Raw genomic sequence first — 13,784 nt, 5'->3', positions numbered from 1 at the left:
ATTCTATCAGCCAGTCATTGTCAAAATGGGATTCCTGGGCTAACATCATCAGCATCCTCTGTGTGCTTATTAGAAACACAACATTTGGGGCTTCACCTGTATCTACAAGCAACTCTGGGGTAGAACCTGGCAAGCTGTGATTTACTAAAAGCCCTACAGGTGATTCTGATGCTAAATTTTGAGGACCACTGACACTCTAATGGTGAAACTAGATGCCAGAAGGAGCCTTTTCAGTTTTAGAATACTGGACTTCCAAGTTCCAATACATCTTTTAAATCATGTATTTAGAGAAATTTAACTTTTATTTATGGAAAAGGAAATGGCAACCCATTCCAGTATTCTAGCCTGGGAATCCCATGGACAGAGGAGCCTGGTGGGCTGCAGTCCATATGGTCACAAAAGAGTCAGACACAACTTGGCAACTGAACAGCAACAACTTTTTGTTTTTATTATATTTTATCTCTTCATAAAAAATAAAGTAAAATGGTACATTATTTTTTCAAAATACATGAGCAACAGGCAGTTGAAGACGATGAAAATGGAGAAAATGTAGATGATTAAACCTGTTCAACATTGCGCATTAATGAAGTCACTGTTTTAGAATGTACATTTAAGCTTCTGAGTCTCAGCCTCAACATTTTTAGAGTAAGGCAGAAATGAATTTAATACAACTCAAAGAAAGAAATCTCAGATTTTAAATTAACTGAGACCTTCATTTAGTCTTCTAATGGTCAAATTTACTCCAGGAGAATCTGAAGTACCCAGAGAAGTAGATGTGTGGTTTTCCTTCCTAGACAAAATTCTCAGTATATTACTTCATAACATCTTGGTGATTTGACCATTTGAAGTTATTTACCTGATAACAGTTTCAAGTCCTAAAACCAAAGGAGCAGCTGGTAGGATAGGGCTATTACAGACGCCAAAAGCCAACCAGCAATCCCATCCAGATGGAAGGAGGTCCCCTCCCCATGGGGAAACACTGCCAGGGACCTGATGACAATAGCTGTGAACTCCTTAGTGTGTGGCTTTGGATTTACTTCAGCCCCTGCACAAAGAGCTAACTGAGTCCCCAGAGTTTTACAGTCGAATGCCTGCCAGAAATGGTTTTGATCTGGAAAATTCTGAAGCAGGTACATTATGTCAACATAAATGAGGATAAAATGGATTGAAAGGAAAGAAAGCTGCATAAATGGCTAAAAATAGCTAAGTGAAATAAAAATGAAAGTCAGTCACGTCCGACTCTTTGGCACCCCATGGACTGTAGCCACCAAGCTCCTCTGTCCAAGGAATTCTCCAGGCAAGAATACTGGAGTGGTTGATATTTCCTTCTCCAGGGGATCTTCTAGAGTGAGGGATTGAACTCAGGTCTCCTGCTTGCCAGGCAGATTCTTTACTGTTGCGTGAGTTACCAGGAAGCCTCCAAAATCGTTCAGTTTAGTTCAGTTGCTCGGTCATGTCCGACTCTTTGCGACCCCATGAATCACAGCACACCAGGCCTCCCTGTCCATCACCAACTCCCGGAGTTCACCCAGACTCACATCCATCGAGTCAGTGATGCCATTCAGCCATCTCATCCTCTGTCGTCCCCTTCTCCTCCTGCCCCCAATCCCTTCCAGCATCAGAGTCTTTTCCAATGAATCAACACTTCGCATGAGGTGGCCAAAGTACTGGAGTTTCAGCTTTAGCATCATTCCTTCCAAAGAAATCCCAGGGCTGATCTCCTTCAGAATGGACTGGTTGGATCTCCTTGCAGTCCAAGGGACTCTCAAGAGTCTTCTCCAACACCACAGTTCAAAAGCATCAATTCTTCGGTGCTCAGCCTTCTCCACAGTCCAACTCTCACATCCATACATGACCACAGAAAAAAACATAGCCTTGACTAGACGGACTTTGTTGGCAAAGTAATGTCTCTGCTTTTGAATATGCTATCTAGGTTGGTCATAACTTTCCTTCCAAGGAGTAAGCGTCTTTTAATTTCATGGCTGCAGTCACCATCTGCAGTGATTTTGGAGCCCCAAAAAATAAAGTCTGACACTGTTTCCACTGTTTCCCCATCTATTTCCCATGAAGTGATGGGACCAGATGCCATGATGTTCGTTTTCTGAATGTTGAGCTTTAAGCCAACTTTTTCACTCTCCACTTTCACTTTCAGCAAGAGGCTTTTGAGTTCCTCTTCACTTTCTGCCATAAGGGTGGTGTCATCTGCATATCTGAGGTGATTGATATTTCTCCCTGCAATCTTGATTCCAGCTTGTGCTTCTTCCAGTCCAGCGTTTCTCTGATGTACTCTGCATAGAAGTTAAATAAACAGGGTGACAATATACAGCCTTGACGTACTCCTTTTCCTATTTGGAAACAGTCTGTTGTTCCATGTCCAGTTCTAATTGTTGCTTCCTGACCTGCATACAGATTTCTCAAGAGGCAGATCAGGTGGTCTGGTATTCCCATCTCTTTCAGAATTTGCCACAGTTTATTGTGATCTGCACAGTCAAAGGCGTTGGCATAGTCAATAAAGCAGGAATAGATGTTTTTCTGGAACTCTCTTGCTTTTTCCATGATCCAGCAGATGTTGGCAATTTAATCTCTGGTTCCTCTGCCTTTTCTAAAACCAGCTTGAACATCAGGAAGTTCACGGTTCACATATTGCCGAAGCCTGGCTTGGAGAATTTTGACCATTACTTTACTAGCGTGTGAGATGAGTGCAATTATGCGATAGTTTGTGCATTTTTTGGCATTGCCTTTCTTTGGGATTGGAATGAAAACTGACCTTTTCCAGTCCTGTGGCCACTGCTGAGTTTCCCAAATTTGCTGGCATATTGAGTGCAGCACTTTCACAGCATCATCTTTCAGGATTTGAAACAGCTCAACTGGAATTCTATCACCTCCACTAGCTTTGTTCATAGTGATGCTTTCTAAGGCCCACTTGACTTCACATTCCAGGATGTCTGGCTCTAGGTGAGTGATCACACCATCATGATTATCTGGGTCGTGAAGATCTTTTTTGTACAGTTCTTCTGTGTATTCTTGCAAATAGTTAAAGGATAAACTAAAGAGGCAAAATAAGATTTAAAAACAATGGACACCTACCTTTTTTAGAGTAAAGTTACTATCATACTCTTTGAATAACAACTTCCTCATTCATGGTATAAAGAATTCCCCTTAATTTCTGAACTGCTAAAATTCTTTTAAGATAATTTCAAGACAAAAATTAAACACTGGACTAGAAGAAATTAAAGGATAAATCAATTGTTAGGATAAACTTACACAAAAGGAAATATAAAACTCATCTCTAGAAAATTCAACTGTTGGTATTAATATTACAATTAATAATATTAACAGTATAAATAAAAATGAGCTAAGAAAAATAAAATTAAAGCAAAGTTCCTCAGCTGGTGACATCTACCCTTTTTAGAGTAAAGTTTCTGTCATACTCTTTGAATAACAACTTCCTCATTCATGGTATAAAGAATTTCCCTTAATTTCTGAACTGCTAAAATTCTTTTAAGATAATTTCAAAGGCAGGCTATCCATTTTGGGGGGATCTGTAGGTCCAATACTTATATTAAATAATCTGAAAGTATAGTTTCTAAATCATCTTATCTCATCACCATCTTAATGGAATTCACTGAGTTCAACTACTTTAACCATTAGTATAAGTCTTATTAGATTAAACCTTGTATGGGTCTTCTGTGAAATTAAATTTAAGATATCTGCTAAGCATGTTATGTAGTATCCCTTGATAGCAAAACTTCTTCCCTCAGTTTGGTTCTTGGAGAAAGATTGTCTTTTTATACACAGTGTTTAAGAATCTTTTTGTTTTGTTTTGTTTCCTAAAATAAAATCAGATACATATGATTCTGTGTACTTCCACTTTTCCTTACCTATTGGGAACATAAGCGCTAAATTCCAGCCTTGATTGTATAAAGTGACCATCTCATATTCATAGTAATCTCTACTCTTTCCTTTCAGAATAACCTTCTTAAACTGTACTCAATGTGCCATTTCCATCAAATTAATCTAAGGTACTATTTTAAAATGCAGATCCCTGGGTCTTGCCCAAGACTAATTTTTCCAGAATCTCCATAGATTGAACCCAGAAGTCTACAGATTTAATAAGCAGTCCAAGTGATTCTTATGCTCACTGAAGTTCAGAACTGATTTAAAGAATCCTCATTCTCTTCTTAACTCAAGTAGTCCTATTTTATCTTACAATTAATCTATAAACCGTGGTCTTCTTCGAATGATGAGTGAGATAGAGATCTTATTAAGACATAATACAACTCAAAGTATTGGACCTAAATTGGAGTGTGAAACCATATGCAGAAATCACTATTTCCCATGTGTACTCGAGACTGAAAAAAATCTCTCCCATTTGGAGCCCAGGCCATGAGATATATTTTCTCTAATCCGTGAATCAGTGATTTTCACAAGGGGAGGGTGAAGAATAAGAACTCAAGCGAATCAGAACTTTCTGGCATGCTTTTTCAAACTCCACTCTTCTGTTCATCCTGAAGTTCTTAGTTTCTCTTTGATATTTAGTCCTCCCAACTTCACCCCCGCACCAGAGAAAAGGCTGAAAATGTTTCCAGAGAAAAGACTGCACATAATTTAGAATATCTAAATTTGATATTTTAGTTGTTTAATACCATGCTCATTATAAGTCAGGATGAAGATCAAGGTATTGAAAACTCAGTTATTTACATGCTGTGAAGGAGAGAAGTAGTGTTTATTAGCCTGTGACTTAAAGTAGAAGCAACTAACATTTATTTAAGGACTATAAATTTAACAATGTAATACTTGAATGAAATTTAATGCTTCAAGATCTGATGATGGGTATTAGTAAAGTAATAATAACTATAATACTGTTATTCCTATTATTGCTACTTCTATTACTACTAAAACCTCCAGCTTTTATGGAAAACCTACTTTATACCAGCTATTGTACAAATGACTCTACATGCATGTGTGTATGTGTGAAGATCATTTAATTCTAACAACAACCCTCTTTCCATGGGTATTATAGTTTCCATGAACAGAGAGGAAACTAAAAATTGGACTGGTCAGGTAACATGTTCAATGTTAAACAGCTAGCAAATGGCAGAGCCAGGTCTGTGTTGCTACCAAGTGAAAGAGAGGAAAGACAAAGGCCAGATCACAAAGGCACCGGCACACTTTCCTAAGTATAACTCACTAAGAAGCACTTATAAAGTTTAATAAGGATAAGATACATATTTTTAAAAGATCACTCTGATGACAGATTAAAGAAGAGATTTGTTGTTTAGGAGTGAGTTCTCCTCTGGAGATGAAGATGAAAAAAAAAAAAAACTATGTATTAAATAAAAAGGTGACATTTAATGGGACTTTTTTTTTCACAGTAAATTGTAAAAAGAGATTCATTCATGAGGATCCAGACTGGTTTGCCATGTAAGATTTGTATACATGAAATGAAGTCTTTTAAAAAATACTAATTGCTGATTTAAATCAGGGATACTGATTGGGTATCCCTGGTGGCTCAGATGGTAAATAATCTGCCTGCAATGTGGGAGACCTGGGTTTGATCCCTGTGTTGGGAAGATCCCCTGGAGGAGGAAATGGCAACCCACTCCAGGATTCTTGCCTGGAAAATCCCATGGACAGAAGAGCCTGGTTGGCTACAGTCCATGGGGTCGCAAAGAGTCAGACACAACTGAGTGACTAACACTTTCACTTTCATATATCATCCTTCTAAATAATCATTGGTTTAACTAGGCTTAGCCATTGCTAATGGTTATAGCCGGAAGGACTATGACATCAGATTGATATATATTACGCCTTGGTTTAACATGCTGGTTTTTTTCACCTCTGCTTATCTAAAATTTATTCATAGAAGCCATTGAATAAAGTTTATTGGTCTTATCTTAGCAAATAAAATGGGATTTTAGGTGGAGAGGAAAAGGAATTAGGATAATAACCCATAACCTCCATGTGTACCGTACACTCCAAGGGTCTACCTCTTTGATCTTTCTGGTATTTGAAGAAAAGAAGCAAAGGGGCAGTAAAGAGAGGAGAGGAGGGAAGGAAGTAGGAGGTGAAGAACAGGCAGATGCCCTGGAGCTCCAGTCTGTCTTCAGAAGGACTGGAATCAAGGTTGCCACTGAAGGAGGTGAGTCCCATGCCCACTGCAGGATCCTGACAATGGTTCCCGGTCCCATCATCCCTTGAGCACACAAGGGTACGCTGCTCATAAGGCTCACACAACATGTTTTGTGTGAATCCTGATTTCTTGATCTAGGACTATAAGTAAACAAAGTGCATACAAAATCCAGATCCAGAAACAGAGTACCCATATCAATCCAAATGTCAAAGGTGCTGGATTCACCTCACCTGTGTTCTCTTTCTTCACAGGTCATGGAGCAAGGACGGTAATGTCAAGCCACATCAGAGTTCATCAGGGATGAGATACCTGTCAAGGATTTGTGGCAGAGTGGCACACTGGAATAAAAACACAGAATCTCTTATAAGGGTCGTATAAGAACAAATGAGATAATTCCCAGAATTGGCCTGGAGTTTTTTCCGGAAAAAGGTGCTGTGACTATCTAAGGTACCTAAACTTCTAGTGGGTCTAAATCGTGTTTGTGCAAAGTAAACTAAAATCTAGTAAACTAACAATGGCAACAGTTTCAGGACAAAAAGGAGGCAGAAGAGGGATTTCCTGCCTCCTTGCTAGTTTGTTCCTCCCAAAGAGAAAAACACTCAAGAGACATGGCAGAGATGACCTCAGGGAGTGGAGAGATGACAAAGGCTATTGATGTAAGTAAAGAGAAACTAAACCAGCATTTTATTTCTTTTTCTCTCAAGAGACACATTCATCTTGTGTATTCAGCAAATTATCCAGGATTGTATTTAGTTGAACTTATTTATTTGGTAATTGCTTCTGTAGGTCATCTATGTGTATAGGATAAAGGACATCTAAATATGTAGTCAGAATTGGACTGTAAGCTGGCTCCTGGACTGGCCAAGTTTTTGAACCTACCGAGGAGTGTTTATCAGTCGCAACTAATGAAAAAAGCTGTCTAAAATTATGTAAGTCAAGAAGGATGTTTATTGAACTAACAAGCAGTGCAGAGGCTGCTTGGGTCCAGGAGGTGAGTGATCCATCAAGAGCCCAAGGGCAGATCTGTCTCTGTGATCTGCCACCCTCAGCGTGTCAGCTTTGCCCTCACAATGGCACGCCTTCTGGTTTTAAGTGCCAGCAGTAGGACCATCATACCCTGATGCAACAATGTCCATAGGACAGAGAACTCTGTTTCCCCCTCAGTCTTTTTTGAGTGAAGAAAACTTTTACAGATGCCAAGTTGGCAGACTTGCCCTCATCTTGTATTGGCCAGAACTGGACCAAATGTCTAATCCTTAACTAATGATAGGCAAGGGGTTTGAAAGAGGTATTGAAGTGGAATGGCTGTTGGGAAGATGAACACAAAATTTACTTCAGTTTGAAAACACAGTAGACAAACTGAGGAGCTGATAAAACCAATGATGCTGATTTGTTTATTACAATATTGGCTTAATTGTCATTATTAGTTAGCAGTGGTCTCTCTGAGCGTATATCTATCTGATAATGATAAAGTCACAGGCAACATCATCTCCTAAAAAATAATAATTATTTCCAAGACAAAAACTGTTCTGAAGCCAGAGATGAACTTCTGCTTTCACATTCAGCTATTTTTTTCAGATGTCTGACATTAAGTCCAGGTAGAAAAAGACCAAAGTAGTTCTTTTATGGACAATCATGTGTTTATCTGACAGGAAGGGAACAATAGTAGAGAAAGTCGAGCTTTAATTTGTATTTGGCCATAGTATGGTGATAGCCACACTACAGAGTTACTTTCTCAATAGGCTTGTCCAGACCGTTAGTTAATTTAATTTACCTTTAAATAGCTCCAAAATGTTTAACATACATGTGAACAGGTATCTATTAGATGTGCCTTTTATGTTTATTAATTCATTCCTGTTTGTTTTGTATTTTAAAGCAAAGGTGAGGACTCTATTGCTGTGCTTCTTAGATGGTACCACCCCATTCCTAACATCATACATACATAACAACCTCTGTACATAATAACCTCCTAATAAGGTAGCTGACTCATCGTAATTCCATTTCTGAAGACATGAACTAAAATTCTTCTCATTTTGCAGGCTTGGGACCCAGGCTTTATCCTAAACTATCTGTATTCAAATCCTGACTCCTTATTACTTTTGTAACTTGGACAAATTATCCAACCTACCTATACCTAGGTTTTCCTATCTGTAAAACGGGGAAAATAGTAATAGTAATACCCTCATAGGGTTAAAATGACAATTAAATAAGTTAGTGTACGTAAATTACATGACGTAAATTATCTAAGACATAGTGATCATTCAATTGAGTTTTATCTATTATTTTATTTAATCCTCAAAGTCACTTGGTTACGTAGGCACACCAACAAAGCAATAATTTCAAAACTTTTAAAACATAGACAATAATATTTTATTCAGCCTTGGTGAGTGCCCAGTGGTTATTATTATAATGTGTTGAATGCTATGTGTATGCCTTTGATAAAATATGCTTTTGGTCACACATGCCACTTATAAGCCCTAAACGAAAATTCCTTTGGAAAAAATAATAACTTTATTTAGTAGGAAAATAGTTAATTGGTCCATTCTATCTTTTAGATTATACCTTTCCTATTTCTTTTGTTGATACCAAGAAAACACAGACAGCATCCTGTTCTCACTAATGAAACCAGTCTTTCTCTGACAACTCTCTCTCTTGTCGTCAAGAACATGAAAATATATTCGGATGCTGTTTTTTCCTTCCCTGATCTCTCAAGTTGTATGACACAGAACAACTTTCCTTCCTTGAAGATGGCAAATTTATAGCCTCTGACATAATTCAGTTTCCATGGAAATAGACCAGAACTAATTGATTTTGTCTGTAACGTAATTATAAAAATCCCTACAGAGACGGAGAGAGACTATTGATACTAACAGGCTATAGACCAATACAATTCACCAAACTGTCTTCTGTTCTGGAAAATTAGGCAAGATGAGACTTCACGGGCTAAATGACTAATGGAAAAAATACTTTTGTTTCTGCTGCGGTAGTGCTACGGCATATCTCAAATATTTACTGTGCCATTTTTCTCAGATTCTGATTCACTAACAGTTATTAATTTTGTACTCATTGTATTCGTTGGTTTTACATGTTTTCAGCAGCTTATGTTAGTATCACAGCACACAGATACGTGAGCCTGGAAAACTGATCTGGGTTACACAAATCTATCTTTCTGTACTTATACACAGCTTAGATCTTTAATATCAAAGCACACAATAGTAAGATTCAAGATAAAAAATGTCAACAATAATAGGAAAAATCAGTCAAGAACAGAATGTACGGAAAATGTGTCGCTTTAGGGCAACAATCTGTGTTTGTCAATAGATACTTCAATGAAGATTACTTCTCTGTGCCTGTTCCTCATTTATTTTAAAGGCAGGTAGCTGGACTTTTTGTCAAATCCAATGCATGCCTTTTAATTAACTTCTTAGAAATTCCTCTTTTGGCATCTATATAACTGTTCTAATTTCACTGTTTAATATCCTCTGTGTTCCCTCTCTTTAAAAAATGGTAATCACAAGAGTCCTGCTTCTTCATATTTCCAATTTTTTCCTAAATAATGTACTGTGTATTCTTCAGCTTTAATGCTGCTGCTGCTAAGTCACTTCAGTTGTGTCCAACTCTGTGGAATCCCATAGACGGCAGCCCACCAGGCTCCCCCGTCCCTGGGGTTCTCCAGGCAAGAACACTGGAGTGGGTTGCCATTTTCTTCTCCAATGCATGAAAGTGAAAAGTGAAAGTGAAGTCACTCAGTCTCTGACTCTTAGCGACCCCGTGGACTGCAGCCCACCAGGCTCCTCCGTCCATGGGATTTTCCAGGCAAGAGTACTGGAGTGGGGTGCCATTGCCTTCTCCGTCAGCTTTAACTGGTGACTCCTTAATCAACATTTACCCAGCCCAGACAGCTTTCTTGAGTCTCAGATAAATATACATCCAGTTGTCTCACAGGCATCTCAAACTAAATAAAACTCAAGCAGAATTTATTCCTACAAACCTCTACTTCTTGGTTGGGTTAAACTTGAGGCTTAAACCAGAAATCTGGAGATAAACTTGACCCCATAACTCTTCTTCACCCTTCATATCAAATCATCACAAAATCTCATTGGTTTTCTCTTCCTAATTGTGCCTTCAGTACAAACCTCCAGCCATGGTTTGTTTTCTTTCTAACTTATTGAAGACCTTCTATCCTCCAGGCACCTGCTCAGCTTTCAGTGCATTTTCTCATTTAAAGGTTAACATTAACTCTATGAAATATGTGCTGTCATTGCTATCATTACCTTCATAGGGAACCTGGCGAGTATGAAGAATTAAAAAAAAAAAAAATTATCACATTGCTAGAACATAGTGGAGCCAGGGCTTGAATGCAGTCCTGACCACCAAGTCCACACCCTTAAGTAGTAAAGCTACAATAAAATTCTCTTGCCCTTTGCTTTAAACCACTGGTGTCCATCTGCTTCCTTTTAGGGAGGCTGTTCTCAAAGGGTGGTTTCAGACACCGGGGTGTTCCTGAGTTTGCTTCAGAGTGTCTGTGAGGTCTAAACTATTTTCTTAAAAAATACCAAATTGTCATTTGCCTTTTTTCACTGCTCTGACATTTGCACCGATAGTGCTAAAGTCATGGAAGTAGAACTGCTAACGCCTGAGCAGGAATCAAGGCAGTGGCATCAAACTGTAGGAGGAGTCCTTGTTTTCTTCACCACAATTTTTGGTAAGGAAAAAAAAAAAAAATGCCAGTTCGCATAAGAACATCTTTGATGAGGCAGTAAAAATTATTAGTTTTATTAAATCTTGACCCTACAGAACACTTATTTTTAATATTCTGTATGATGATAGGGAAAGAATACAGAAAGCATTTCCTCTTGGACTAAGCACTAAAGCTGTCTCAAGGAAAAGAGTTGTGTGACTGTGTCAGTCAAGAACTGAATGCGCATTACTTTTTCGCGGAACACCATTTCCACTTGACAGAAAGAACTGACAAACTCTGGTTATTCAGACTCGGATATTTGGCAGATATTTTCTCAAAAGTGAATAAAGGAAAAACCTGTCACTTCAGGGAAAGCAAATGATAGCAGTTGTTGTCGATGTTAAAATTGGAGCTTTCAAGGGGAAATTGGAATTCTGGAAAACCTGAAGCTGGGAGAACTGACTTATTTGAAAAGACCCTGATGCTGGGAAAGAGAAGGGGACGACAGAGGATGAGATGGTTGGATGGCATCACCAACTCAATGGACATGAGTTTGAGTATACTCTGGGAGTTGGTGATGGACAGGGAGGCCTAGCGTGCTGCAGTTCATGGGGTTGCAAAGAGTCAGACATGACTGAGCGACTGAACTGAACTGAACTGGGAGCTTGACAGTCTCCCAATACATTATGATCTTCTCTAGAGATCAATGGTGATATTAACAAATGCTATTTTTGAATGTTACATGATAAAGTTGGTCAAAATTTGGAAAATCTGCATAGCAATGTGCTGATATTTTCCAAATGATCTATGCATGATGGTACAAAATCCATCCAAAGGGCAAGATCAATCAGAAGTTCACTGATAGTTTTAGATTCCACATAGAAACTAATTTAAGAAACTACCATTTGTAGAGTTTTAATGTTTATCAAAGAAAAATATTCACAACTGCTTCATAAAGAAATTGAAATGCTCCCTATTTTCCAACTACATATTTGTGAGGGGATTTTCTTCTTGTACTTTAATCAAAACAACATATCTCAACAGATTGAATTCTTAAGCAGATATGAGTATCTAGCTATATTCCATTAAGTCAGACAGTAAAGAGATTTGCCCAAATGTAAAACAAGTTCATTCTTCTCACTCAATTCTTTTCATTTTGAAACATGATTGGTATATTAAGGTGTTTTCATTAAAAATCTGTTTTATATGTAAACATATTATGTTAATCAAGACATGTTTTAAAATTTTCTATTCTAATTTTTAGTACAGTAAATATGGATAGATAAGTCTCTTAAACAAAAGCTCTTTGAAGTCACCTATAATTTTAAGAGCATTAAGGGATCCTGAAACCAAAATGTTTAAAAACCATGGCTCTAGGATCACTCCCTATCTGTCCATCCTTCATACTGCCACCATCTTTCCAATCTTAAAGTGATCATGCGTGTCCCACCTACAGCTTTCCTTAGTGTGCTGAATGAGGCCTTTGGTGATCTATATCCTGCATAAATTCCATTCCTTTATTTTTCCCCTCCCTTTTAGGCAGGTTGACTTCCACCCATAATGAACTTCTTATAGTTAGTTCTTCCCAAACAATCCATGCTCTGTTATTTCTGGGTCCATATACATGCTTCCCCCCTGCCTACCTAATAGGTCTCTACTAATATGGCTTCTTCCCAACCTTCCCCCATCTACCACCACCACTACAACTAGCTGGTCAAATTCCAACCAGTCTACAAAACTTACCCTAATATTACTTCCTTAGGAAAACTTGTCTTAACCATGCCCTTCCCTGGGTAGAATAAACTCCTCCCTTTAATGCACCTCAGACAATAACCAGTTATATAAGATTATATTATAATTATTAGTATAAAAATCTGTCTTTCCCAATGGACAGTCAATTCCTTGAGGGCAGAGACTATGGGTACCTAGTTCAAGCACAGTGTTGATACAGAGTGGTCCCTCAATAAATATTTCCTAAATAAATGACCCTAAGTTTCCTTCCAGGTTTGAAATTCTGTCATCCATCCCTGTAATAAGATATTCTGAACCACAGTCTTTCTTGATTAACAGAAGGATGCATTTGTTTTATTGATACACATTAACAAACTTAGAGTTTTTAATCAAAGAGATCATCTCCTCAGATCTTTTCTCCTTTTTTGTCCTTGCAAGGACAGTTCTAGAGAAAATTTGATGTGTTTTAATAAATTATAATGCATATATATTCGTTAATAATAGATATTCCACACCAAGGCATCAGCTGGAATTAATTTTTTAAAGTCTGTCCTAATAGGAATATAAAATTATGTAAGAGCTCAGTATAATAAGCTCACAAAGAACAAGAAAGAATAGAAAAAAATTAAAATAGAACTACTGAAGAACTACGAGAGGTTTCTAAACAGCAACACTATAGGTGAAGCCCCAAGAAACTCTGTTCACTATAATCTTTAATGTCTCAGCCTACCCAAATACTGAGCAAACCCTAGGTCTCCTTGCAGACAAAAAGCTGAGAGTCTAGAGCTGGACTGTCTTCTCGGGATTTAGAGACACCAGCATGGTAATTTCAAAGAGACGTCTTTACTTCCTTTTGATCAAGACTCGAGATCTTTATTCTGGCCCCTGATAAGTGAATGAAGGTAAATTATTTATTTTAAAATAAATTGTCATGATTTTGTGATGGTACCTTTTTGTGTGTCATCTCAGAGAAATCAAAGTCATTTATAAAGATTACTGGAAGATTTTCTACATTAGATATGTTTAAAATAATTTCATTTTAGAACTCAGGAGCCAGGAGACTCTAATTAAATGAGTAAAAGTAGTTATTTCTTTATGGAAAAGTGTTGTCACATATATGATAAGGTGTTTCAATGTCAATGAGGTTGCTTGCTTGTGTGTGCTCAGTTGTGTCCAGCTCTTTGCAACCCCATGGACCGGGGGCCCCACCAGGCTCCTCTGTCCATGAAATTCTCCAGG

General features: G+C 37.9%; 1 protein-coding gene across 8 annotated transcripts in view; it reads left to right on the top strand.

Moving 5' to 3' along the window:
• Positions 1–13,784, top strand: part of LOC147378453 (sodium channel protein type 3 subunit alpha) — a 124,584-nt gene that overhangs the window by 15,666 nt on the left and 95,134 nt on the right. For 7 of the 8 annotated variants that reach the window (XM_086370570.1, XM_086370563.1, XM_086370552.1 and 4 more), the window contains exon 2: positions 6,385–6,580. The gene's annotated coding sequence lies outside the window, so the exon portion shown is untranslated. The remainder of the gene's footprint in view (positions 1–6,384; positions 6,581–13,784) is intronic. The other variant, XM_086370555.1, reaches the window with a different exon arrangement.

This window comes from Bos grunniens, chromosome 2, assembly GCF_055505025.1.
Source record: "Bos grunniens cultivar Pamir isolate PY7600 chromosome 2, Bosgru_T2T1.0, whole genome shotgun sequence".
In the NCBI taxonomy this organism is placed as follows: Eukaryota; Metazoa; Chordata; class Mammalia; order Artiodactyla; family Bovidae; genus Bos; species Bos grunniens.
Note: the sequence above shows the minus strand (reverse complement) of the source record. Positions and strands in the feature narration are given on the sequence as shown.